We start from the raw sequence: 26110 nt of genomic DNA, 5'->3' as shown, positions 1-26110 counted from the left end.
AGGGCATGAGAGGGGGGTGGGGGGTAACAGGAGAGAGACACGGGGCATGAGTGGGGGGTGGGGGGCAACAGCACAGAGACACAGGGCATGACCGGGGGGTGGGGGATAACAGGAGAGAGACACGGGGCATGAGCGGGGGTGGGGGGCAAAAGCAGGGAGACACGGGGCATGAGAGGGGGTGGGGGGTAACAGGAGAGAGACACGGGGCATGAGCGGGGGATGGGGGGCAACAGCAGGGAGACATGGGGCATGAGAGGGGGTGGGGGCAACAGCAGGGAGACACGGGGCATGACTGGGGTGTGGGGGGCAACAGCAGGAGACACGAGGCCTGAGCGGGGGGTGGGGGGTAACAGGGGAGAGACACGGGGCATGATCGGGGAGTGGGGGGCAACAGGAGAAGAGACACGGGGCATGAGAGGGGGTGGGGGGGTAACAGGAGAGAGACACGGGGCATGAGTAGGGGATGGGGGAACAGGGGAGACACGAGGCATGAGTGGGGGGTGGGGGGAACAGGAGAGAGACAAGGGGCATGAGCAGGGGGTGGGGGGCAACAGCAGGGAGACATGGGGCATGACCGGGGGGTATGGGGTAACAGGAGAGAGACACGGGGCATAACCGGGGGGTGGGGGCAACAGCAGGAGACACAGGGCATGAGCGGGGGTGGGGGGTAACAGAGGAGAGACACGGGGCATGAGTGGTGGGTGGGGGGGTAACAGGAGAGAGACACAGGCATGAGTAGGGGATGGGGGAACAGGGGAGACACGAGGCATGAGTGGAGGGTGGGGGGAACAGGAGAGAGACACGGGGCATGAGCAGGGGGTGGGGGGCAACAGCAGGGAGACACGGGGCATGACCAGGGGATATGGGGTAACAGGAGAGAGACACGGGGCATAAGCGGGGGTGGGGGGCAATGCAGGGAGACACAGGACATGACCGGGGGGTGGGGAGCAACAGGAGAGAGACACGGGGCATGAGAGGGGGTGGGGGGTAACAGAAGAGAGACATGGGCATGAGCGGGGGTTGGGGGGCAATAGCAGGGAAACACGGGGCATGAGAGGGGGTGGGGGGTAACAGGAGAGAGACACAGGGCATGAGCGGGGGGTGGGGGGCAACAGCAGGGTGACACGGGGCATGAGCGCGGGGTGGGGGACAACAGGTGAGAGACACAGGGCATGAGCGGGGGTGGGGGGAACAGGAGAGAGACACGGGGCATGAGCGGGGGGTGGGGGGCAACAGGAGAGAGACACAGGGCATGAGAGGGGGGTGGTGGGTAACAGGAGGGAGACATTGGGCATGAGCGGGGGTTGGGGGGCAACAGCAGGGAGACACGGGGCATGAGCGGAGGTGGGGGTAACAGGAGAGAGACACGGGCCAGGAGCGGGTGGTGGGGGCAACAGCAGGGAGACATGGGGCATGACTGGGGGTGGGGGGAACAGGAGAGAGACACGGGGCATGAGAGGGGTGTGGGGGCAACAGCAGGGAGACACGGGCATGAGCGGGGGTGGGGGGAACATGAGGGAGACACGGGGCATGAGAGGGGGTGGGGGGTAACAGAGGAGAGACATGGGGCATGAGCGGCGGGTGGGGGGCAAGAGCAGGGAGACACGGGGCATGAGTGGGGGTGGGGGGCAACAGCAGGGAGCCACTGGGCATGAGCGGGGGGTGAGGGTAACAGGGGAGAGACACAGGGCAAGCAAGTAGGAGCAGTCCTTCTTCCCTTTCCACTATTTTTTGTCCAGCACTTCCTCATTGGGTACTGTTAAATAGTCACACATGCACCCACCAATCACAGCCAAGACGTCAGCATCTAACACTGTCAGTTCGGTACAACACTTCATATGTACCATTACACATTCAGACTACAAGTGTTGTGTGAATCGAAATCACCTCCAGTAGAAATTTCAGTAAAACTATCCAAGATTTCTGCATCCACATTCATCCACATGGACACCCATCACCACAAAGTAGAGGTATGAATACTTTTTGTACAGTATATTTATAACTCTGTTATAAGTGCCTCAGAGGACGGTATCTGCCACTGAACATTCATAACATTCTTAAAACCATGCTGCCATTGTAGTATCCAAACAGGAACTCTCTTCTTTCGTTCCGACAATGCTACAAATGTTTTTCAGCACTAACCCATCTCCTACATAAATTGTAAAAATATGGCACAAAAGCAGCACTGAATGTATCTTAGGAGCCTAACCCAAGTACACACATTGCATGCATACAATCAGGATGTCTGCCACTTACTGTGCACACTTCACAAAATTGTTTTCGACACTAACCCATTTCCTGCAAAATTCGTAGGAAATATCGCACAAGAGTAGCACTGAATTTATCTTAGCAATGTAAAACAAGTACATACAGTGTGGGATGTGTTGACCCACTTTTGTTCTGCTATGCCGCATCACTGTGTTATGATGGTGCCAGAAAACAGCAAAATGGCCCCAAAACACGTGTGCGCGCCAAAACCTCTGAAAATCGTTCTTTGCAACGCACAAAAAGATGCCTGCCCAATCCGCCATGCATGTTGTCAGTGGTGGAACAGAGCTCTCACTCCTGGAATATTTCACTGGACTCCACAACAATTGAAAATGGAGTACAGAAGGAAAAAGCAGTGCTTTGCTAAATGAAACCCCAAAGTCTTGCTTTAAATCAATTTTTCTTTGTTGCTGAAACTGCAGAATGCTGGTACAGAACATCCTCAAACATCCAAAATTCTTGATGGGTGCTACAATTTACTTAGTTTAAGAAATCATTGTGAACTTACAAAGTCCTGAAAAGCTAAGAGCATAAAGAAATGTCCACAGCAAAAGTGGCCTGTCTGTGGATCTGTCAAAAATCTCTGGGTGCAGTACCCTAGGCCGCCTGAATGACAGATGTCAGGAGCCTGACTGATTAAACTCTAAACATGTATAAACTGAAATCAAAAGTTTGCAATATAAGAGGCCTGTTACTGAGAGTAACCCATATTGTAATTGTTTTGATCCCATGGTTTAAAATCTTGGATGAGAATTTACCTTTGATTTGATACAAGTATGTTTTGTGCTAAGGGAAAATTCAACAGAAGTAACAATTAAATTAAACCTGGCTGAGGCTACTTAACTGGAATAACAGGTTTCCTCACAGAAGGAAGGTCCCCCCCCCCAGCAGGAAATCACACAGAAGTGTTAATTAAGGGGTTGGGAAAGAACCTGGTCTACAGAGGCATGAGGAACAATGACCAGCTGCTACTAAGGAAATGCGAGGTGTGAAGACAGTTGTAAATGGCCTCTGCCAAGAGCAAGCAGGGAGGAGACTGCTCATGGACTGCAGGGAGACAAAAAGAGGTGGATCCAAACAACCATCTGTGGCTGAACATTAACAAAGAACACATTTTAAAAAGATGGATAACTTACTGTTTAAAATTGTGAAAAATGTAAAAGTAACGCAAAATGTACTTCCGCTAGAATTGTGAAACTTTATACACTTATGCCCATGTTAAATGCGTACACTTGTAGAAGGTTGCTTATAAATTGGACATTGTGTTCCTGATGAAAAGGGCAATATTCTGTGAAAAGCGGAGACAAGATCCCACAGCTATGGGGTTTTGAGGAGTAGCTGCTGTGTAAAATATATAATCTGTATATGTGATTGTTATAGAGGTTGCACATGTGTAAATATGGATGGTGGCAAAAGTAGATTTTGTGTTCCAGGGGCTAGAGGTGGATTCTCAGCCTCAGAAAATTGCACCATAAAGGTGACACACTGTTTCTCTCCTCCTATCAAGGCAGAGAGTAGACTCTCACCCAATCCCCTGTCAAAAGTGGTAAGCTTAGGCTAAACCAGCACACACACCCACTTTATGATGCTTGTTCATACCATAAATAGAGCCAGCTCACTACTGAAAGGACAGACAGAGTCACTCACTCTCCTGATGCTGGCGGAGCACCCTCCTGCTGAACTCTACATCTTCCATGCTCCAGACTCCAGAAGCTTGGCAAAGCAGAAACCCATTGCATAGCGGAACCAGGGACCAGGGACTGAACCATTTCAGCTAGGCCTCAAATTCCAGAACCAGAACCCCACAAACCTAAGGGGAAGCATCAAAAGACAGCTGGGCTGCGCTGTACTCCTTGCCTGCTGAAAGCTAAAATTATCATCAGAAGCAAGAAGGGCAGATTCAATCCAGTCCGGTGCTGTGCTGTGACCAGAGGGCCTTGCAGATCCAATCCAGTCCTGTGCCGTGCTGTGACCAGAGTGCCTTGCAGATACATTCCAGTCTGATGTGCCCAGCCATCTGTCTTAAACCAGATCCAATTCCCTGACCAGAATCCTGATGGTTCCATTAAAAAATATATCCAGTGAGTATCTATAGAAAGAATTGTGTCACTGGCATTTGTATTTTGCATAGTCAATCCCTATCTTAAACCCATCCTATCTTGTATTCAGAACCTGTATTGTTAGGAGTATTTTTGAATCGTCTGAACTCTCTACCCAAACCATCCTATCTTCCTCCTGTACTAGTATTGTTAAAAATATCTTTGCGCTGATTTTTTCTCATCTGAAGAAGGAGAGTTTCCTCTGCAGGCAGTCATTCTTATCAAGTGGCTGTGTTCCTGTGTGGTATTCATTTTGGTCATAGTCACCCCTAGTGTAAGAAATCATTTTGTCATTTTAAAAGTGCATTCCTGTTTTCCATTTGTGCACCTATCTCGAAAAAAACGACCTCTACTAAAACGCCTATAACTCTCCCAGTTTTCGTGCTAGAAAAAAACGCACCTAAAACCTCATTCCAAATCAACACGGTTCTCATGTTATCGTGAATATCGAGCAGTGAAAAGTTTGCCGCAAATTTTCATTTTGGGAAATTCTTACACGTGTAAAACAGCTTTTAGTTGCTTCTGACTTGAATTTTAAGATTTCAAATGTTTTCACGGTATTAAATAATTTCCTCTGTTTGTGTGCAACTATCCAAAGTGGCACCCATAAGAATTTATACCAATTTCAGCAATTTTGACCACATTTAGTGTTTTTACCCAGTCCATTCTAAGATAACTTTAAAAACCATTCTGACAGCTTGACAGTCAATTCTGTTTTCTCTGGTATTTGAAAGGGGGAAGTGGGATTGATATTCTCTCTCTCCTCCTATCTCTTTACATTGCCTATTGGGGGGTTGAGGGGTTTGCACAGTGTTATCCGATCTGAAACCACACACAAGTATTATTTTCTGTGCTGAATTGTTTTGCTCACTGCTACTCCTTGTGTATTAAAGGGATTATTCTGTGTTACCTCACCCCATTGGTGATTGTTATGTACATATTAAGACATATTGTGATAAAATTTTAAATACATAAATAAATCTTTACCTTTGCAAACCAGCCTGATTCCTGGTTCAGTGTGACCTGGGGGTTCCAGGAGAAGGGTGTGATATGAGTGATATATCATTCAGAATAAAGAACTTTTCAACAAAAATAAATAAGGATTTCAGTTGTGCACTACATGCTAGGCATTGACTTGGGTGCATGCCAGATTGAAATCACTAACAACAGTGCATGCATCCAAACACGATGCCTGCCACTTACCTTGCACACTTCAACTGTAGGCTTCTGCATTTCTCTATACAAATAGATTGTCTGCCACCATTTTTGCGTACACACCACCACCCAAAACCTTATTGAGGAATGCCATAGCCTCAACAGTCCCATTGACATCGCTGCCATCCTGAGAAGGCACAGATGTGACACGTGTAATCCGGAAACTACCGCAGAGTCTGCGGATAATCCTGCTAGGAACAGGAGGATGGAAGAAAGTTGAAACAGGGTAGGTTATTTGATATGGTCTTTAGTGGTGGATCTGAAAAGAGTTATTTTCTTTTTCTAGTTTTTTTTATTTTACGTGCTTGCAAAGAACCTTTTTTGTTTTTTCTCTTTAAATGAGTTGTCCTTTTCTTCTCCACCTTACAATTTTACTTAATTCTGGTCAACGCCTCTTGCACAGTGTAAAAGAAAATAGCATTGCCAATGGCGGTCAAAGAAATGCAATTTGCATGGAAACAGTGCATATTTTTCGAATTCACTATCTCATAGTGATTGGAGAACATCCCATCAGTGCATGCAAATTCACACATGCTTCTGTTTATGAGACATTTTCCGAGCTCTGACTGGGGACAAATGACAACGGCATGGTCCCATACTCCTCTTGGTGGTATGCATGAGTAAACCACCTTGTCAGTGGAAAAATATGGATCACTGCATTCATCAACTTCTTCAGGTGATGTACGTAGCAAACCTCCATACGACATGTAACTCAAATGTAGACCTTGGTAATGCACCACAACTACAGGAGTGACAGAGGCTACATATCTGCAAAGGTGAATCATACCATTGAAACTGCACTCATAGAGACTGCCCCACAAAGCCTCCACTCCTTCCAACCCGAAATTAGCGGCAATGCCTCTTTACATGGCATACCTGTGCAGATCTTGCACAAAGGTATCACCCAAAATCAGCACTGTGCATCTCTCCATCTCTCCCAACCTCACTACACAGAGTAGTGTGAAAAAAATAGTACTGCCTCTTCCTGTGAACCACACCCTGAACACCTGATTGGATAATCCCTGCAGTTCCATTTCCATGCCCACTATGATCAGAAGGGCAGGATGTGGCAAGTGCGCTTTCCCAACTACAGCGAGGGCTGCACCCCAGTAAAGCAGGGACAATCCTTCTTCCCTTTCTACTGTTCTTAAGGCAGCACTCCCTCATTGGGTACTGTGAATTATTCACACACGCATGCACCAAACACATCCAAGACCTCTGCATCCAACACTATCATTTCTGTACAACACTCTGTATGTACCATTAAACACTCAGAGTACACATCACATGTGCTTCCAAAGCACCTCCAGTAAAAAGTTCTGCAAAAGGATCCACGATTTCAGCATCCAAGATTATCCAGAGCGTCACCCATCATGACTTTGGCCATGCACCCAAGAGTCTAGGCCTTGCCCACACACAGCACAATATAATTGAACCATGCATGCAAACATGTGGCCAGGTACCACAATCCACAAATGTAACATAGTTAGCGGCACTTCCATCCATCCCCCGCACCCTAACACAGCGATGTTTGGAAACATGTAACAGTTAGCAGAATCCACAAACATGCCACAGGCTCCAGCACTCTTACCCACATCCATTCACAAAATATTGTGTCACTGCCAATCAAACCACAAAATCTTCACAACATTGAGCCTTCTCCCAGCAATCTGCACAAAGGAGAGTACTCAAGCACATAGAAGATCCGGTTCAACACTACCCTCTTCTATACTGACATTATTCCGACACTGCACCAAGTGGGCACACTGCAGGACTTGTCACTGCAGCATCTCCAGCCATACACCAAAAACTGTAAGATGTTGTAACAATCACCTCACCCATGGAACCAACAATATATGCATGTCAGCTCATTTCTGGTGCACTGCCAAGTTTAAACTGTGCTCCACAACCATTCTTTAAAGGTCACTACCCTCTAAGAAATGCAGAGTGACAACTGCATGGCTGCGATGGGTGTGTCCAGGCTTAGGCTCTATGGTGCCTGGCCTACGGCCTTTGGCCATGCACCCAAGAGTCTAGTCCTTGGCCACTCCCACCCCAACGTAATGCAGCCATGCATGTGAACATGTGACCAAGTACCACAATCCACAAACATACCACAACCACTGGCATTCCCACCCAACCACCACACCATAATAAAGCTATGCATGGAAACATGCAACAGTTAGCAGAATCTACAAAGATAACACAGCCTCCGGCACCCCTACTCACTTTAATTCCCATACTATGGTGTTACTGCCAACCAAACCACAAAATCTTCACAACAGTGGCCCTGCTCCCAGCACTCTGTTAAGTGTGCAAAACCAATGCTTCATAGTGCAGTACAGTAGTCAGCACTCCGCGCAATGGACACTACCCAAGCCGATAAAATATGCAGTTCAACCCTATCCACTTCTACGCACACAGCATTTGAATATTGCACCCAGTTAACACACTGCCGGAGTGTTCAATCCATGACCTTCAGCCATAGAGTAAACACTGTAGGATGTGCTAACAATCACCACACCCATGGATTCAACAATGATATGATATGATATGTTATTTATAATGAGCTTAATACCCAGAAGTTTCTAAGCGCAGACGCGGGGATCGAACCTGTGGTGCTCCGTGTCATCTTGCTCCCAAGGCAAGCATGTTGCCCTTGAGCTATCCTCCCGAGACAGTGGGCCTCATTACACGGACGGCAGTAAGGGTTTACCGGTACCGGTAAGGGCACCGGCACCGGTAAACCCTTACCGCCTTACTACGAGCTCCCTTTGCGGGTTGGTACTTTAACGCCTGCTGTTTAGCAGGCGTTAAAAACCAACCCGCAAAGGGACCAGGGTGCTAATTACGGTACCACAATTTGCGGCACCGTAATTAGCGCCTTCCCCATTCCCACAGAGCCCTATGGGGCAAAAATGGGGAAGGGCAATGGGGGAAGGGGGAATTACCGCCCCACCAACCTTGGAATAGGGTGGTAATTCCCCTTTCCTCCAAGGCAGTGCCGGTATTTTACCGGCATGGACCAAGGTGCTAATAGCACCTTGGTCCTCCGCCTACCGTGTAATGAGGCCCAATGTATGCAATGCTGACAAACCACACACACAAGACAACAATGTCAAACCTACTTGCAACCAGGGCACAAAGTTATTGGTGCAAGGCCTCCATCCATGCATGTAAGGGTTTATGGGCTTACCACACGCAACACACCATGGTGCACGCTATGTTAAAATATTAATGTTATGTGCAATGCACTCCCCTTCTGCAATTGACCTACCACCAGCCACCACAGAAAGAGATCGCTGCACGAGCTATTGTGCCGTAACGAAGGCTGCCTGCATTCTCTGTACAATTCTCATGAGGTACTTGCCTCAAGAGTTACCCGCGAATCGACACAGTACACACAGTTACTGCAGGCACACCACCGTCTTCTTCTAATGAGATATATCAAATGAACCACTTCTCACTCCCCCACCCTTTCCATCCCTTCTTCCCACCACCACACGGCATAATGTATTTTCTCCAGGCCCTTTCGGTGCCACATTGTCCACGGATAGAACATGGAGGCATAACCCAAAATTCGGATGCACAGCACACTTCCCTCCAGCCAACCACCAGCCGTGTGCAATGTTCGCCGCCATCACGGCATACTCCAGGCCAATGAGACTTTTGACTGCAGAGCAAAAAGGGAAATGGGTCAGTGGAGCGGAGCCAGCTAGGACACATTTTTTGAGACGTACATTTCAGTTCTTTGCAACAAAAGTACTGGTCGCATTTCCACGAAACATACAAAAGCATGCTTTTGGGACCAAGCCCCCGCTCCTGACGCAAATTTGGTAAAATCTGTACGGCCGTTTGGGGTGTAGGCGTGGGCAAAGTTTTTACCCATTCAGTCTATGAAAAAAAATAATTTGGGACCCCCTGTATAACTTTGCCCACCCCCCCTTGAAGAAACCACACCAAACCTGCCAAAATAATTCAGAATGGGCCATATACTTATTTTGCACAGTTTGGTGAGGATTCGTCCAGTGGGAGCGAAGTTATAAACCACCCAAAAAAAGGTATTCCTATAAGATGAGCAACTTAACCATAATTACACAGTCGCTACCGCGGACCGTGTTGAACATTGCATCCAGTTGACACACTGCAGGAGTGTTCACTCCATGAGCTCCAGCCATGGACTAAACACTGTAGGATGTGCTAACAATCACCACACCCATGGAACCAACAATATATGCAATGTTTACAAACCACACACACAAGACAACAATGGCAAACCTACTTGCAACCATTGCAACCAGGGCACAAAGTTGTCGTTGCAAGGCCTCCAGCCATGCATCTAAGGGGCTACGGGATTATGACACACAACACACCACAGTACACACTATGGGGGTCATTATGACCCCGCGTTAAGGGGTTAACAGCGCTGTAAAAGGCTGCGGCGCCGTTAACCCCTTAACGCCTTACTACGAGGTCCCTTTGCGGCTCCCGCCCTTAACGGCTGGTCTGGACCAGCCGTTAAAGTAGGTACCCGCAAAGGGACCTTGATGGCAATTACGGTACCGCAATTTGCGGTACCGTAATTGCCACCTTCCCCATTCCCATTGAGCCCTATGGGGAAAAAATGGGAATGGGGAAGGGCCATGGAGAAAGGGGGAATTACCGCCCCGCCAACCTTGGAATGGGGTGGTAATTCCCCCTTTCTCCATGGCGGACTCCGGCATGGACCATGGTGCTAATAGCACCATGGTTTAGCGCCGGAGTCCTAATGAGGCCCTATATGTTAAAATATGAATATCATGTGCAATGCACTCCACTTCTGCAATTCACCTGCCACCAATCACCACAGAAAGAGGTCTCCGCACAAGCTATCGTGCTGTAACAAAGGCTGTCTTCATTCTTCACACAAGGTACTCGCCTCTGGAGGTACCCGCGAATTGGCGCAGTATGCAAGGATACTACAGGCACACCACCGTCTTCTTCCACCTAATGAGATATATCAGATGAACCACTTCTCACTCCCCCACCCTTTTCAACCCTTCTTCCCACCACCACATGGCATAAAGTATGTTTGCCAGGCCCTTTCGGCTCAGCACTGTCCACGGATAGAACATGGCAGCGTAACCCAAAAATGTGACGCACAGCATGCTTCCCTCCAGCCAACCAGAAGGCGTGTCCAATGTTCACCAACATCACGCCACACTACAGGCCAATGAGACTTTGGACTGCGCAACGAACTGAGAAATGGGACCACGGAGCAGAGCCAGATATCACTATTTTTTAGAGGCATACATATTAGCTGTTTTTAAAGAAAGTACTGAACAGAGTGTCACCAAATTTACAAAAGCATGCTTTCAGGACCAAGTTGCCGCTCCTGCCACAAATTTGGTGAAAATCTGGCCAGCCGTTTGCCCTGTAGGCCTACTCAAAGTTTTTTTCCATTCAGTCTATGGGGGAAAAAATGTTGGGACCCCCTATAACTTTGCTCCCCTATAAGCCGGACAAAAAGTGGTCTTCCTATGAGATGAGCAACTTGTCCATTTGAGCCAAGTCACACATTCCACAATGGCACCTAATATGCATTGGTGGAAGTTCCCCTCCAGTTCTGAACCACATCAGCACGTCATTGTTGGTATGCAAATTAGCCCAAGTGCAAACCTTTTCCTCCAGAAAATGTTCTTTGTCATAGAGGGCAATGCTACTTTATATTCAACTTAATCAACCCAAGACAGACATTTTGCAATGCTGTCAGGACAATTACATACCTGATTTCACACTTATTAGGGCTCATTAGTTAATGTTAATGTTAAAGGGATTTGTACCGCGCACCATCACCACCGGAGTGGTCCACAGGTGCTCTTGGTAATCTGAAAAGGGAAGAGGGTAGGAAAGTTAGTAGGACTGTGCGGGAGAAAAGCAAGAGAACAGTGATGTGCTGTTGGCTGCCTCAGTTCGGTTTGCAAAGTTCGCTAAGCTTAGGTGTGCTTTTCAATTGGGACCCGTTGTGTGCTGTTGTGTGAGGCTATGTGTAGTACATTGTGTTGTTGCAGTGTGGTGAAGTGTGTGGTTTGTTGTGCATTAGAGATATGGTTGTGTTTTGTTAGAGTTTGAGATGTGTATGCAGAGGGGTGAGATTGTTTAGTGGGGTTGGTTAGTGGCATCGCTACTTAGAAGTGACGCATGCTAATCTTCACAATCCTGTCTAGATGTGGTGCAATGCTAATCTTTACAGTTATATCTAGATGCAATGCAAACTGACTTCACAATTCTGCCTAGATGTGACACAATCTAATCTTTACAATCCTGTCTAGGTGTGGTACAACCTGACATTCACAATTCTGTCTAGATGTCACGCAAGCTGACATTCACAATTCTGTCTACATATGACACAAGCTAATCTTCACAATTCTAATTGTGATGCTGGCTCATATATGCAATTATATCTGGACTGGCTAGCACAGAGTATAGTTTACCTAGTTGTGGGATATTGCTCACTAATAGTTATCTTGATGTGAAAGATGGCTGGGCAACACAGTTCACAATTCAGTAAGTGTATGTGGGCCAACAGTTGCAGAATGCAAGTGGCTACATGCAGTTTACCTTCCATTTGGTTGTAATAAGATAGGAGAGAGGTGGGCCAGTTTTGTGGTTGAAGAGACAGCTGTGTCCCTGTTATGTTAAGTTATGTTATGTTGATTTATACCCTGCACCGATACCACCAAGGGCGCTCTCCAGGCCCTCACGTGACTCTGCAAGAAAGAGGATGTGGTTGGTTAGTGAGGGAAGAATGATAGGATAGGTCCAGAACCAGGAGAAACTGGTGTCTGTGGGTGTTGGTTTACAGATGGTAGGTTGCATGCACTTGCTTATTGTATTCATAGAGGTATGGTCCAATGCCTTTAGCATTTTCTGTGTGGCTGTTTGTCATTTTGGGGGGTGTATGTGTGTGTTTATGGGTAGATTGGTAGGTGTTTAAGGTTGTGTGCACTTGCGTGTTGTGTCCAAATGGGTAAGGTCCATTGTCTGGGTTAGTTTGCTGTATGTGTGTGTTGCTTGTGTTGGGTTTGTGACACTGTATATGTTTGCTAGACCAGTGGGTGTGTATAGTTTCTGTGTGTTGTCTTTGAGGAGGTAGAAGTAGGTGGTTAGAGCTTTGGCTACTCACTAAGTTCTTTTATGTGGCTAATCTAGACAGTCCTAACTGATGTGACAAATGACTAATATCCCTAATTCTTCTATCTGAGTGTGACGCATGGCTAAACTTCACCTGGATAGAGTGTGAACTCCTAAATTGGAGGCACAACGGTAAGTGCAAAACACCTAGATTTGAAGTATCTGGATAGAGGGAGAATGTCTACGTATGGGACACAACAGTAAAATAACACCACTGAAGAGTTGGTACACAGCAGTGATAGGGGTTTTCTTTACTAGCTGGATAATTTTGGTATGATATGCTGTGTAGGTAATAAGAGAGGCAGGGCCTTTTTGAATACAGTGATTGCTGTACTCCCCACCCAGACCACACTTTTCCTATCAGTCACTACTGGTTGACGGCTGGCTACTGGCTTCTCAGGGAACACAGGCAAACACTGTGTGGAGCTGCTTCTTTGGAAGCTGCCCTTTGCCTTGCAGCCTTTAGCCGAAGGGGCTGCACGGGCAGTGGGCTTCCCTAAGAGGTATTGTAAATAGCCTAACTCCTGGAGGGAAACAGCCAATCACGGGCATGAGGCAGGGGGATGGTGGGGGCAGGGGAAAGATCACAGGTGCGGGCAAAAAATGGAAAATGACAGCGAAATAACAGGCAGAAAAGCAGGGGAATGGATGAAGAAAATGAGCAGGGGAAAGCAGGGGATTGGATAAAAGAAACTAGCAGGAGAAAGCAGGGGAATTGATGAAATAAACAAGCAGGGGAAATGAGGAGAATGGATAAAAAAAACAAGCAGGGCAAAGCAGGGGAATGGATGAAAAAAAATCAAGCAGGGGAAACCAGGGGAGTGGAGGAAAGGAAGGGCAAGAAAGCAGGGGGAAAATTACAAAATGTAGGAGGGGCCGTAGGGGCTAAAGTACAACACCTACCTCATCAAGGCCAGGATACTGGATGGAAAGAGCGTCCTGATCTCCAGGGAGGCGTTGGCTTCCCTAGGGAAACAGCCAATCATGGACACTGGGCATGGGGGGGAGATGGAAGGGGAGAGGTCACAAGTACAGCAGAAAAATGTAAAAAAGACTGGAAAATAACGGGCAGCAAAGCAGGGGAATCAATGAAAAAAACAAGCTGGGAAAAGAAAGGGAATCGATGAAAAAAAATGAGCAAGGGAAAGCAGGGGAATGGATCAAAAAATAGGCAGTGGAAATCAGGGAGTGGAGGAAAGGAAGGGCAAGAAAGCAGGGGAAAGATCACAAAATGGAGTAGGGGCCACAGGGCCAAAAGTACAACACCTACCTCTTCATGGCCAGGATACTGGATGGAAAGAGCGTCCTGATCTCCAGGGAGGTGTTGGCTTCCCTAGGGAAACAGCCAATCACGAACACTGGGCATGGGGAGGGAGATGGAAGTGGAGAGGTCACAAGTGCAGCAGAAAAATGTAAAAAAGACTGGAAAATAACGGGCAGCAAAGCAGGGGAATCAATGAAAAAAACAAGCAGGGAAAAGAAGGGGAATCGGTGAAAAAAAACGAGCAGGGGAAAGCAGGGGAATGGATCAAAAAACAAGCAGCGGAAATCAGGGAGTGGAGGAAAGGAAGGGCAAGAAAGCAGGGGAAAGATCAAAAAATAGAGGAGGGGCCACAGGGCCAAAAGTACAACGCCTACCTCTTCAAGGCCAGGATGCTGGATGGAAAGAGCATCCTGGTCTCTAGCGGAGGCTTTGGCTTTGCTAGGGAAACAGCCAATCATGGGCATGGGGCAGGAGGATGGAGGGGACAGGGGAGAGGTCAGAGGTGTGGCAGAAAATGGATAAAAGACAGCAAAATAACAGGCAGCAAAGCAGGGGAATGGATGAAAAAAATGAGAAGGGAATGCTAGGGAATGGATGAAAAAAATGAGCAGGGGAAAGCAGGGGAATGATTGAAAAGAATTAGCAGGCAATAGATGAAAAAACTAGCAGGAAACAGGGGAATGGATGAAAAAGACCAGGGGAAAGCAGGGGAATGGCTGAAACAAATGAGCAGGGGAAAGGAGGGAAGTGGAGGAAAGGTAGAGCAAGAAAGCAGAGGGAAGATTACAAAATGGAGGAGGGGCTGCAGGGGCAAAAGTACAATACCTACCTCATCAAGTCCATGACACTGGATGGAAAGAGCGTCCTGGTCTCTAGAGGAGGCTTTGGCTTCCCTAGGCAAACAGCCAATCACAGGAACTGGGCATGGGGAGGGAGGTGACAGGGGAGAGGTCACAAGTGTGACAGAAAAATGTTAAAAAAACTGAAAAATAACAGCCAGCAAAGCAGGGGAAAGGATTAAAAAACAAACAGTGAAAAGCAGGGGAATGGATGAAAAAAATTAGCAGGGAATGGGGATTTGATAAAATGAACGAGCAGGGGAAAGCAGAGGAATGATTGAAAAGAATTAGCAGGGGAATAGATGAAAAAAACAAGCAAGGGAAGCAATGGAATGGATAAAAAAGAGCAGGGGAAAGCAGGGGAATGGCTGAAAGAAATTAGCAGGGCAAAGCAGGGGAGTAGAGGAAAGGTAGAGCAAGAAAGCAGGGGAAAGTTTACAAAACAGAGGAGGGGCTGCAAGTGCAAAAGTACAACACCTACCTCATCAAATCCAGGTCACTGGATGGAAAGAGAGCCCTGGTCTCTAGAGAAGGCTTTGGCTTCCCTAGGGAAACAGCCAATCATGGGCACTGAGCATGAGGAGGGAGGTGGCAGGTGAGAGGTCACAAGTGCGGGAAAAAATGTTGACTGCAAAATAACAGTCAGCAAAGCAGGGGAATGGATAAAAAAACAAGCAGGGGAAGCAGTGGAATGGATAAAAAAAGAGCGGGGGAAAGCAGGGGAATGGCTAAAAGAAATTAGCAGGATAAAGCAGGGGAGTAGAAGAAAGGTAGGGCAAGAAATCAGGGGAAAGATCACAATGGAGGAGGGGGCTCAGGGGCAAAAGTACAACACCTACCTCATCAAGGCCAGAATGCTGGATGGAAAGAGTTTCCTGGTCTCTAGAGGAGGTTTTGGCTCCCCTAGGGAAACAGCCAATCACAGGCAGCGGGCAGGGTGAGGGAGGGGCAGGGGAGAGGTCATAGGTGCAGCAGGACATTTTAAAAAAGACTGCAAAATAACAGGCAGCAAAGCAGGGGAAAGGATAAATAACAAACAGTGAAAAGCAGGGGAATGGATGAAAAAAATGAGCAGGGGAATGGAGGGGAATGGATAAAAAAATGAACAGGGGAAAGCAGGGGAATGGATAAAAAAGAGCAGGGGAAATCAGGGGAATGGCTGAACAAAATTAGCAGGGGAAAGTAGCGAATGGAGGAAAGGTAGGGCAAGAAAGCAGGGGAAAGATTACAAAATGGAGGAGGGGGTGCAGGGGCAAAAGTACAACACCTACCTCATCAAGGCCAGGACACTGGATGGAAAGAGCATCGCTTTGGCTTCCCTGGGGGCAACAATCAATCGTGGACACAGGGCAGGGGGAGGAAGGGGGCAGGGGAAAGATCACAGCTGCGGGCAAAATATGAACAAAAGACAGCGAAATAACAGGCGGCAAAGCAAGCGAATGGATGAAGAAAATGAGCAGGGGAAATCAGCGGAATGGATAAAAATAAAAGCAGGGGAAAGCAGCGGAATGGATGAAAAAAAGGAGCAGGGGAAAACAGGGGAGCGGAGGAAAGGAAGGGCAAGAAAGTAGGGGGAAGATTACAAAATAGAGGAGGAGCGGCATGGGGCAAAAGTACAACACCTACCTCATCAAGGCCAGGATACTGGATGGAAAGAGCATCCTGGTCTCCAGGTGAGGCATTGGCTTCCCTAGGGAAACAGCTAATCACGGGCACTGGGCAGGGGAGGGAGGTGAGAGGGGAGAGGTCACAAGTGCGGCAGAAAAATAAAAATACTGCTAAATAACAGGCAGCAAAGCAGGGGAAAGGATTTAAAAAATGAGCAGAGGAAAGTAGGGGATTGGATGAAAAAAATGAGCAGGGGAAATCAGGGGAGTGGATGAAAGGAAGGGCACGAAAGCATGGGAAATATCACAAAATGGAGGAAGGGCCACAGGGGTAAATATACAACGCCTACCTCATCAAGGCCAGGATGCTGGATGGAAAGAGCGTCCTTGTCTCTAGAGGAGGCTTTGGCTTCCCTAGGGAAACAGCCAATCACGGACATGGGGCACTGCAAGGGAGAGGGCAGGGGAGTGGTCACAGGTGCAGCAGAAAAATGGAAAAAAGAGTGAAAAATAACAGGCACTCAAAGTAATCCCCAAGTAGCGCTGTTTGGCTGTGGAACGCTGCGGAACGCATGAGAGATGCCTTCCTTAAGGAGAAATTCATGCTGTGCCGTAATGCTACAAGTCTCTTCTCATGTTACTTGGCCACGCCCCCTTATTACCCAGCAAGCCTACATCTACTCCTCTATAGCGCACCCTCGTGTGCACCCAAAGTAAGCCCTAAGTAGGCTGTTTGGCTGTGGAACGCTGCAGAAGGCGTGGGAGCTGCCTTCCTTAAGGAGAAGTTCATGCTGTGACGTAACACTACAAGTGTCTTCTCGTGTTACCTGGCCCTGCCCCCTTATTAGTCAGGAAGCCTACATCTACTCCTCTATAGAGCACTCGCGTGCGTACCTGAAGATGGCCCTAAGTAGGCTGTTTGGCTGTGGCCGTTTTTAAGGAGAAGTTCATGCTGTGCCGTAACACTACAAAGTATCTGTGATTTAACATCAAGTATACAGTCGGACTCTAATGGACTGCTGATTGTTTGGACTTTGCTGGGAGGACTTTGGTATTCTTACTCCTAACGTCTCACCTTGTTTCCCTTTTCAATCCTACATTGTCTTCTCGTGTTACTTGGTCCCGCCCCCTTATTACTCAGCAAGCGTGCATCTACTCCTCCATTGCCCACCCACGCGCGCACCGAAGTAAGGCCTAAGTAGGCTGTTCGGGTGTTCAGTTGTGAGGCAGCGATAGGAGCTTTGTATTATTCCACATTGGTTACAGTGTTACTCTGTCTGTCGGCGTTACATGCAGTCAATTAACGGTTGCATGCGCTTGCTGGATTAGTATTGCCTTTTTCTGAATTTGAGGGCTGAGACTTCAAAACATTTGGGTAATGTCTGGGTAAGTCTTACTGTGGTACAAAGGCCATTTGTGTGTGCTATATATTAGCTTTTTAAGGCTGATTAGGTGTGTGATATATATTAACCCTCCAAGGTTGATTAGGTGTGAGCAAGTTTTGTTACTCCCTTATTTACTTTGGGTTGGAGGTTGTGTACCGACCGTCCTGTCATCATCAGTAAACCTATCTGGTGAATCACGCTGAATTATTATCATGTCCGATTCCAATACATATAAAATTAGATAATCTTTAAGTATTGTGGAATCTGCATATCTATGATTAGGGCTCAATAGTTTGAAATCACACTTTACAGTTACTGGATTGTAATTATTCTCTGAAACAAGGTATTGTGGGAAAATAGAGTGTGTGTCAGGTGAAGAGTGTTTGAGAATGAAGAAAAAACTAATATTAGGCAAGAAAGATACAGTCCCTGAAATGTGTGCTGCCATGAATATGCTCAGAGCAAGTTTGGCTAGAGCTGCGGCAATACCTTTGCCGGAAGCTTGTGAAAACGAGGAAGAACAATTGGACTGTGCACTATTATGTTCTAAAGAAGTCAAAATGAATAATATGATTGTGAATGAATCTGATAATGAAGGCTACTCTCAATAATTATTTGTTGAAGATTGGGAACGGGAGGGGGGGCCAGTGGAACTTAGTAGCAATCGTATGGAGAAGTGACAGAATCAAGAACCAGAAAACAGTGCCAACAGATCATATATTGATACTTCAGTTATCTTTCAAGATGGCGACTCTTTGTTGGGGATGTCTATACACACTGACAAAATTGAAGATAACTGTTGCACTAATGGTAATATTTCAGAGCTACCTCTATCTTAAGGCTGCATAGCGGTCTAATTTTATGAGAGCTGCGTAAACAGACAGAAGTATTGCATGGTATTTTTAGAATTATTGGTCTACTACCAGACAAATTCAATGAAGATATGAAAGCTTGGGTCTCTGTTATGTTAAAAGACTTACATAAAACCAATGATATTCATTTAAGAAAAGATTGTGATACCAAAAGTAATAGAGACTCTGGTCTGACTCTGTCTCATGTTATTGACAGCACCTACTCAATTTCAAAGGAGGATAGTAATAGGGGTCTATACAATTTACGCAATGCCAGAGAAGCTATTAAGGATCGAGTGCCCAATCCTGATAGCCATTCTGTAGTGTTGGTCAATGAAGCGTAGGCTTCTGATTAAGATGAGGACCTGTCCTTTAAAGTTAAATTAACTAAGAAACAAGAAAAAAAGATCAAACAAAAAAAAGCGAGTGAGTTAAAAACTTTGAATAAATCCTCTCGTAAATTTCTAAGAGATAAAGGGTTCAAACATGTGATCCGAGAAGCTTCTCATGAGGAAGCAACTCAGAAACAATCTAGTGTTGAGATAGTTAAATCTCTACCAGCGAAAGATACTCTGATGAATATCGCTACTGCCAAACAAATGAGTACAGACCAATGTACCCAAAGCAAATATCAAGATGGGGAAACAAACCTATTGGATGCTATGAAAAATAAAAAGACTCTGCATGATTGGAGTTGCAATTAAAATCAATTGAGTACGGCATTAACAATATTTTTGAGATCTTTAAAAATCCAACGTACTATCTAGGACTATTACACACCTATCTGCTAATATGAACAATTGGTCCTCGGACAAGGTATTAGAGAAAGATGATATATAAGTATGTGAATCTGTTCAGCAGCCAGTTATGGCAGCACAGGGTCGAGTATCATCTGGTAAAAAATCTATTATAGAATCGGTAAATGTTGGATTTGGCCTTCAGCTCAAAGAACAGGTTTCTAAATGCGACCCTCAAACTATGTCCAATATGGTCATCAAAACCCGTATGGAGTCACAAATCATTGATATCGATAGAAAGTACGATCATGTTCGGAACAATGTGAGGGAATTTTCCACCAGCAGTGTAAGTAACTCCATTCTCGACAAAGAAATGGTGAAACGTCTAATTGCAAATATGTTAGAAGATAAAAGTGGTAAGAGGAACACAGCAAATCCTGAATGTACTGGCCATAAGTATGTTAATCCTAGAATGGTCGAGATTCATCACAAAGAAGTGGATAGTAGTGATAAATTAAAGGTTGAATTAGACCTGAGAAAGCTGATATTCTAAGAATACCCTAGTTTGATTATGAGTTATTTATTTGAAGATGGTGGGCCTCGGCCTTTAAACAGACCCTATATTTTGTCTCTATTTGCTTGGGTCCCGGAATTGAGTCTAATTATGTCAGCTGTAATTCTCCTCACAGCGATCATTCAATGCTTTCAATATATTTTCAGTGCAGCATACCTAGTGATAACATTGAGTTCTTTGAGGCGGGTCTTATAGTCAATACAAATGGCAATCTACTCAAATAGACTCAACGTAAAACAGGCACATTTTGTTGCATGACTTTGAATCATCTAAAATGGAATCTAAAATAATAAGATATTCAGTCACCAACTGTATGTCATATTTGAAGGTTACAATGGGTAAGTTAGAGGATAAGAAAATAACATCTTATAACATAAAGCAAAGTCTTCTACACCGAACGGATATTAAGATTCATTATCGAAAGGCATTGTTGCGCAAAGAATTAAGACATATTAGAAGTGGGCAAGAGGATTTCTCTGTAATATCTCTGAAAATTAGATGGCTTAAACAATACTTTAATAACGTGCTTATATGGTACAGAGGAACACTGTATCAGAGAGATGGTGAAATGTTGCTTAATGCTGCAAAGAATAACAACTCAGCTTCCTTTTGGGAGCTACTGAATAATTTGGAATCCACTCAAATAGTATGGATTAACTTAACTTAATAAGTACTCGATTAACGAACAAACATGGATAGATATGACTCAGGAATTGTATTGTTGGTGGTAGCGCTGAATTAACAAATTGGTCTTTAGATAATACAATCGAGACAGTTTCTCGACTCATTAAACATTCTAAAAATTCTAGGAGTGCGGGCCCAAATAATCTTTCGAATTTAATTCTGAAATCCAATACTACACTACGGCAAGAGTGCTTTATATTCTTTTTGAAGATATACTCAAAACTAAGACCATTCCTGTTTCCTGGAGACTTTCATATGTTCTCCCCATTTATAAAAAAAAGCCCTACAGCTTAATCCAACAAGTTATAGGCCTATTGCTATTGCTGATGCCGACTAAAAAATGTTTGCTTTGTTAGTTTCAATCTACATACAGAAATAGATTGACCTCAACCAGATTTTGAACAGCAATCAGATTGGGTTCAATAAAGGCATGGGAACGGATTGTGGGGGTTTGATTATCAGTTCTCAACAGAAGGCCTCCCTGATGAAAGACTAGATGCCGGTATTCGTAGCATCCATGGACCTCAGTATGGCCTTCGATAAGGTGGATAGACATAATTTGTGGAAAAGGTTAACTGGGTTGGGAATGCTGCAAGGTCTGCTAGAATTTATTATAGCCCTATAATCCAACACAAACATGCAAGGACAGCTAAATTCAGAAGGTCTTTTAATCAAAAAATGTGATATCTCAAATGGATTAAGACAGCGGTGTATCCTAGCCCCGACCCTTTTCAATCTGCGTTTGGTGCTGGTATTGCTCTTAAAGATAAAGGATTGATTACCCCCAAGTTTGGATATGTGGCAGTGGGATGGATCTCCTACGCTGATGATTATTTATTAATAGATAATATCAATAGTAGGACTACAATGTTTGATTAAAGCATTTGGCAATTTCGTAGGAAACCAAAAGCTTCAAATGAATCCTTCGAAGACTGTTATTGTACGGTTGGGGAAAATAAATAAGACACAAGCTAAATTCTCCTGGTATTGTAAGGGCAAACAGGTAAAATCACAAAATACCCTGTGCTTTTTGGGTTATTCCTTCACAGGAACAGGTTCGGCAATTACGGCCAAAAATTGTCTGAAGATAAAAGCTGAAATCACACTCCGTCAAATGCATATAGTTGAGAGAAAATACGGCAAATATGCTATTGTACCAGTGCAAGAATTTTATAGAATGAAAGTCGTACCAAGACTATTGTATGGACTCAAATTGTGTGCTTACAAATGTATGGACTACTTAAAAGTTGTTGAAATCATCATGTGGAAAGGGGTCTTATTTTTTCCGCCAAAAAGTGTGCCAATCGAAGTGATTAGGTATGATGTTGGATTACAGTCAATGAACTCTCTAGTCTCATGGAAAAGAGCTCTGCTACTGAAGAAGTGTCTAACATCTAAACAGCATGTCTTCTTTGCTATAGCAGGGCCTGATAACGTAGGAATCTTTATGATGAAATTGAAAACTGAGGTAGAAACTTTATTATGTGCTTTGGGTTTACCTTTATCCACTTTGTTAAATAATCCGAACAAAGTAAAAAAAAATATTAAAAAGTCATGATTGGGGTGTCAATAACTAAACTATTATTAGATCAAGAATCTATAATCAGGGATGCTCATTCTGGAAATTCTATCCTGTGATTAAAGAATATCTCTCAAAGTATCCCAGTAAGGCTATAAGAAGTCAAACTATGAGATTTAGAATGAATGTTATGATGACTAATGAGATATTAAAGATTAGAAATAAGTACAGTTGCAATGACAAATGGTCTAGGTTTTGTAAAGTGGAAGGAGAAGAAGAAGCTCTTCAACATCTACTACTCGCATATTCAGCCCTTCACCCACAAAGAATGTTATATTTCTCACACTTTGTCGAGTCAATCCACTTTGTGGATAGAGATTTGTTATGGTACCAAATGCTGCATGGCAATAGATTTGCGTTAAAAATAATATTAACTGCGTTCTTGAAAAACATTTTGATTTATCATAAGGAAGATTGAGGTATTCAGAAAGGTTTATTCTAGGATTTTATGAATTGCGATACTAATATTGTTGATTTTGTATGCTATAAGTCAATTTAGATAAATTAGAGATTTGATTTTAAGAAATTGTTTTTAGTTTCAGTTTTTTTCATGTGTAATTATATTTTTTTGTAATGTACGATCTCTGTCTATTAAGGTTATGATTTTGTTTTGTTCTGATTTGTCTTGTAACGACATGGTAGAAAATGTTATAACTCTTTGATAGGTCTTGTCAGTTATGTTGGTCCTTATTTGTTTGTATTCAAACAAAGTTTTGTTTGTTTATCTTTTTTGTTTTTATAAACTATATACAAATAAAAAAAGACTGCAAAATAACAGGCAGGAAAGCAAAGCAGGGAAAGGATGAAAATAAACGAGCAGGGGAAAGCGGGGTAATGGATGAAAAAAACAAGCATTGAAAAGCAGGGGGAAGGATAAAAAAATGAGGAGGGGTATTGCAGGGGAATGGATGATAAAAACAAGCAGTGAAAAGCAGGGGAATGGATGAAAAAAATGAGCAGGGAAAGCAGGAGAATGTATGAAAAAAACTATCAGGGGAAACAGTGGAATGGCTGCAAAAAACGATGCTGGGGTGGGGGGTTAGGGGAAAGGGGAGGGATCACAGAAATGGCAGAAAAAAGGAAAAATAACTGCAAAATAACAGGCAGCAAAGCAGGAGAAAGGATGAAAAAAACGAGCAGAGGAAAGGAGGGGAATGATGAAAAAACTAGCGGGGAATGGATAAAAAAAATGAGCAGGCGTACGGATGAAAATAAACTAGCAGGGGAAAGCAGGGGAAAGGGTGCAAAAATGTAGCAGGGAAATGGATGAAAAAAATGAGCAGGGGACAGCAGGAGAGTGGAGGAAAGGAAGGGCAAGAAAGCAGGTGAAAGCTTCCAAAATGGAGGAGGGGCCACAGGAGCAAAAGTACAACACCTACTTCATCAAGGCCAGGACGCAGTGCAGTATAGTCCTGACAGCCTTGTGGTTGGAGCATTAGGGCATATAAACAAACCATCCAAAATGTGTTGGTGTGTTTAAAAAGGCTTACAAAAAAGCCTTTCACCTGAAATGTGAAAGTAGGATAGACCATTTGAGATAAGCCACACATTTCATGCCACCTAGTAGCCATTGCTGAAGGTTTACCTCTTGTTCTGAACACCTCCCTCTGAGACAAAGACAATGCTTGAACATCCCTTCTTTAGTTTGTAGGTGATGGGTTCTAACATTTCAGAGACATTAGGGACTAATCAGTGATAGTATCAACAATGCCCAAGAAGGCCTGTGTATCCTTCTTCATGACAGGCCACTTGATAACCCAGAAGGCCACAATTTTCGCCTCTTTAGGCAACACTCGACTACTAATCACTTGTAGTCACAGGTATTTAACTGAAGACCTGGTGACATGAGATTTGGAAAGGTTGGCAGTCAGGTGTACTTTCCTCAATTGATCGCACACCTTGGTTAGATGTTGAAGGTGTTCCGTCCAACTTGAGCTATGCACCAAAATATCATCCTGATATGCTCCAATGAATTCTCAGCAGAGTGCCAGAATATTATGCATTATCCTCTGGAAGGTCGCTTGGCGTCCATGGAGTTCATAGGGTATGACAGTGCACTGGACAATCCCACCTGGGGGTAGCAAAGGCCATTTTGGTATTGGCTTCCTCATCTAAGAGGACCTGCCAGTAATCCTCTGTCAGGTCAAGAATAATTTGGCTGATCTAGCTTCTCCCCCAACTCATCAATCCTCTGCATATGGTTGGCATCCAACTGATAGATCTTGTTTAGTTGATACAAAATCTATTCAAAATCATCATGTATGGTCTGCTGGGATACAAGGAGGATTGTGGTGGACAATTCACTATGCGACTTCTCAATGACTCCTAAGTCAAGCTTTTTCTTCAGTCCTTTCATTATTTGTTGACGAGCCTCTGGCAGCCTGTAGGGATTTAAATGGATCACTCATTCCAGAGAGGTATGTTTCTTGTGGACAAATCGCTGAACTCTTCAGGGTTTGGATGAGAATATGTGAGTATAGTTTTCAATCCATTGAGCCCACTCTCAATGCTCAGTAGTGGTTATGCTAGGTGAATAGCCAACCCAGTTACTTCTTTTGGCAAAGGTTTTTTCTAGGATTATTAACATACAGTAGGAATAGCTGTGGACTACTATTCTCTCTCCAGGCTTTTAATTTGTTGATATGATACAACTGTGAGGGTTTCCTATGAGTGCCCTGCTCTACTTTGTAGGTCAGTGGTGATACCACATCAGTAACTATAATGGGTACATGCCATCTTGCCAACAATTCTTTTTGAGAAGTTGGTATCAGCACCATGCTTTGAAATCCCACTTGGAAATTATGTAGTCATGTCACTTTGTTGTAGGCTCTCTCAGGGCTGTTTTGGACCTCTTCTAGATGTGTTCTCACCAGGTTCTGATCAATGTAAATGTGTTCTCTGGTGTTTAGGATCATGGGATAGTCACTAGCTGGTCGGCTCCTGAGCCCATCCCGATGTCTAGGGTGCCCTCTGCAACTAATCCAGAACAGGACTGCGAGACTTGTCCTTGGCCTCAAGCCCTGGGAATCGTATCTCTCCAGCTCTGAAATCTCTCCACTGGCTCCCAGTGGATGCAAGGATTAAATTCAAAACCCTCTGCATTGTCCACAAGGCTTTCTGGGGCCTTGGTCCAAAATACCTTCAGCTATCCCTCCGCAAATACCTCCCCTCTCGAGCTCTTCGTTCCTCTACCTCCAACTCACTCAGGGTCAGTCGTTTTACAAAGAAACGAACTGGGGGTAGATATCTGTCTTCGGCTTGGGCCTCCCTCTGGAACAGCCTCCCGGCCACTCTAAAACTTGAGGAGAACCATCTCCGGTTCCGGAAGCACTTCAAGACCTTCCTCTTCTCTTCTGCCTTCGCTCCCCCTCTCCCCTGCTGATCTGTTCTCTCTTAGCACCGTGCACCTGGCCACCCTCTGTCTTTTACGCCCAGGTACCTGCTCATCCTGCCACCCTCCCGCACTGCCTCCGGGCCACCCCTTGCACTGGGGTCTGTATCTGTACCCATACAGCCCCCCCTTTTCTTCTTCCTGCACTTATCAGACCTACCCTGTCTGCTGCCTTAAACCTAGCACTTGCAAATTGCTGGCTGCATTACCACTGTTTGTTGCCTTTATTATTTATTTATTGTTATTTATCTGTTTCTCCTCTGCTTCGCACTTTCCACCTCTCCCCTTCCATGCACTTTTCCCCTCCCCCTCTCCCATGCACTTGCACGTTCTGAATGTCACTGGGCCTAGTAAGATCGCTGTTTTGTTCTCCCCTGTTCCCCTCCCTTGCCTTGGAAACACTTGTGTACGAGCACGATAGAAATAAAATATCAATCAATCAAA

This window comes from Ambystoma mexicanum, chromosome 12 (genome assembly GCF_040938575.1).
Source record: "Ambystoma mexicanum isolate Mex_15411 chromosome 12, UKY_AmexF1_1, whole genome shotgun sequence".
In the NCBI taxonomy this organism is placed as follows: domain Eukaryota; kingdom Metazoa; phylum Chordata; class Amphibia; order Caudata; family Ambystomatidae; genus Ambystoma; species Ambystoma mexicanum.
This window is presented reverse-complemented; position numbering follows the sequence as displayed.